This window comes from Bactrocera oleae, chromosome X, assembly GCF_042242935.1.
Source record: "Bactrocera oleae isolate idBacOlea1 chromosome X, idBacOlea1, whole genome shotgun sequence".
Classification (NCBI taxonomy): domain Eukaryota; kingdom Metazoa; phylum Arthropoda; class Insecta; order Diptera; family Tephritidae; genus Bactrocera; species Bactrocera oleae.
This window is the reverse complement of record NC_091541.1, coordinates 33,767,632-33,771,292: the sequence shown is the minus strand read 5'-3', so window position 1 is coordinate 33,771,292 and position 3,661 is coordinate 33,767,632.

The window sequence follows — 3,661 nt, the reverse complement described above, 5'->3', positions numbered from 1 at the left end:
AATACCAGCAATTACGTTTTCACCTTTATTCGTAAACAATATTTTCACGCTAATAAATAGTTTATAGTATATGTAAAATAGTTTAATGTACGAGTATATCACGACCGAACACTTTTCTATACTCCCATACAAACGATTCGTAATCATATGAAAATTGATGAGGAGATAGCTTAGACCCAGGGGAAAGACTTAGCATACTTTTTACCTCTTTATGTTAAAAGTCAATACAATTCGTAATTACAAAAACTATATTTCAAATTATAAGCATGGGTTCAAAATTTATATAAAAATCATTTAAATATTTTATTACTTAAAAAAACAAATATAATAATAACAACACATAGCTACTGCAAGAGTGCAGTAATTTTTGTATACATATGTATTTGGATTATACTGATTGTTGCTACTGAACATGACGGCTTTTTAGGACGCACCATGTGGAACTGGTAAGACAATTTTAATATAACAACAGAATCTTTCATGGATATTGCATCGTCAAGGCAAAGCGGCTACTTTGCTAGATTATGGGCGGACCATGCATAGGCATTGCTCACAAATATTCTCGAGGCATTTCACAGAACAATGCACAATTTAAACGGCAACGATAAAGTTTTCGGTGGTGCTGTTTTACCACTGTCTGGGATTGCCGACATCCCAGCCATTCTTCATTTATCTTAACGCAATTATATTAACGAATGTTCACGAAAAAAAATTGAGGATATATTCCTGAAAGTAAAAATGAATTGTTTGGATCATATCATAGATGTATTTTAAATCTATCGCCACTGTTGTTGATGAAAATGAAAACGTAAATTATTTAGATAGCATATATTCGGAATGATATCACATAAAGCAACTATTAACGTAGACTCTAATACATTTAACACTAGAACTACGAACCGGTCAAAATGACCGGTTGCATCATTTGTTCATTCAATTTCCTCTTCATTCCTGTTTAATATTTTACGATAATGTCATGATTTTTATTAAATTTTTTGTAAAAATAATATTATAGATTAGTTTGTTCTTACGCTTCTAATTTTAAGAGATAGAGAGACCTATTTGAAAAAAGTATATAGTACATCCTCGTAGTTCTAGTGCTAAATTCAAATGAGTCGGTTCCTGGAACGAGAATATCTTCAGATGGGACAGAGGAATGTAGGGCAAATAAAACACCTCCTCCGATTCTGTTCAGTCGATCACATCTAAATATTTGAAATATGTTTTAAAATTTATAACTTTAAGAATGTTTTTATTACATATTTAAATATTCTTCGATTATTAAAATTCCTAAAGATTTACATTTAAATTGTACCTGGTCTTATATATTCATTTTGGTTTTTGTTTAAGGTGATTGTTTAAATGAGTTAAGCCTCAGTACCACCACTCTCCGTTAACAACTGGCGCACCCTATTGCAACACACCATACCTGAGAACATTCACAGGTTCTCACCACCGATGAAACCACACAACACAGGACAACACAACATACCATAGCACGGAACACTAAAATAAGTTGGGCATCCCTTTTTCTGTATAATGCTGCTTCAGCAAGCATACTGTGGCAATGATTGTCATCTTCGTGAGTTTAGTGCAAGGCATGGATCTTCATATTTTGGATACTGATGTCCATTTCCTTTACGTAAATCTTGAAATGACAATGGCCCATTGACCAACAACAATCGCAAATAAAAGTATTCCGTTTGTATGGATTCACTGTATAGATACGACCAAATTGGTAGCAGCAGAACCGCCGTCGAAGCCTACACGAGCGCCGGCAGAAACATCCGGGCGTCGTCGTCGTAGCACCACGAGCGTCAACGCACGCAGCAAGACATCGTCATCTAAGCCTACCCAAGCGCCGGCAGAAACAGCCGAGCGTAGTCGTCATAGCACACACGAGCGTCAACTCACGCAGCGGTAGAATCGCCGTCGAAGCCGTCATCACCACAGGAACGTAAGTCTTCCTAAGTCGCTTAGCACACCCAGAGCGTGGCAGAGTAGAATATGCTTTCGTATAAGAGCTATTCAACGGAAGCGCGGAAAGGTGAACGACGTTACTCCGGTAAGGAGTGAATGTCTTGCAGTGAGTCGATCCTCTGGCAGGCATTTCACTCCTTAGCGTGCGAAGGCTGGAAGTCACGCGTGAAGTGGGTAGTGAGTCGATCCTCTGACCTGTTTCACGCTTGGCATCGCGGCCGCTGCGACTTCCTTCCGTAATTCCGCGTGATAGTGACGCGCTAACGAGCCACGTAAACCGCTACTCTGCCATAGCGCTATCCTCGGGTGACGCCACTACAACGCTGAAGTCACCATTTTGTACAGTCAAGTCAAAGAGAAATTGTGGATTTATGGTAATTTTTTAATAAAATACGATTTGTAAAAAGAGCCTCACAGTTTACAAATTTATTGTAACGAACCCTGGACACGGCGAGTATACCTCAGCAAATCACAAGAAGCGGGGGCAGCAAAAAGCTTCGTTACAAGGTATGCATCTTTATACGTTGGATGCTGCTGCCCATTTACTTAACGCACATCTTGAAAATAATTGAGCGTATTATAACTGAACTATACCAGGGATAATATCTCTGACTATACTTCATGAAAATTATAGTATTCTACATTTATTATATTCGATTGCCTCTGGATGGAATAGAATAATAGAAAAATCGCGATTAAAAATCAGGTGCTGATCGTATAGATGTGAAAATTTGGAATTGAATGTATTTCTCAATACTGAATCGTAAAAAAATATAAAAAAAAAATTTTTTCTAAAAAAAAATATAGATGATGTTCTTCGACCTACCCGATGAGCACACCAAATTGCATCAAAATCGGTTCAGCAGTTTCGGAGGAGTTTGGCAACAAACACCGTAAAACGAGAAACTTATATATTAGATATACATACAAGTATATTAGGGTGGGTCGAATGTTATTTTTTCCTTTGTGTTCTGAAAAATTGGTTAATAGACACCTTTAAGAAGGCTCTCCATGTATGAGTTGTTAATTGTTACGAGAAGCCCCTCCGCCTAACGATTTTTATTTTTTTCTTATTATCAAATAGAAAAATTCATATCTCACTTCCAAATACTTGAAAAAGTATTTCGATTTGTGGATTTTGTAGGAAATTGAATGCTCTGCAAAATGGTCTTTCGTAAACCTAACTGTATATTAACGGTTGAAGTTTGACTATTTTAAGGCAAATCTGTTCTTTTGAATTTTATAACTTAAGGAAAACAAAAATTTAATGCGAAGCTCACAAACGAAAAGTATTGCACGCTTCTTTTGGATTTGGTGTAAAAAATATAAATTTTTATGATAGAGAGGAGTTTTCAAATATGATATACATACATGCGTAAGTTAAATAAGTTTCAAATAAAACTATATATTTAGTTAACTTGCGTTTGCATTTTTAAATTCAAAAATATCCACTGATTGAGGACGTACGCAAAGCTATTGAGAGGAGGAGATGGCAACAAGTGAAATTTTTTTTTCATATATTATTATTTGTTTAAATGAGCTAAGCCTCAGTCAATAACCACACCACTCTACTCGGCAAAAACTAGCGTACCCTAATAATGCCACACCACACCAGATGACACCACACAGGACAATACAACACACCACACGCCGAGCGTGTACATCACCAGCTAACAAAAGG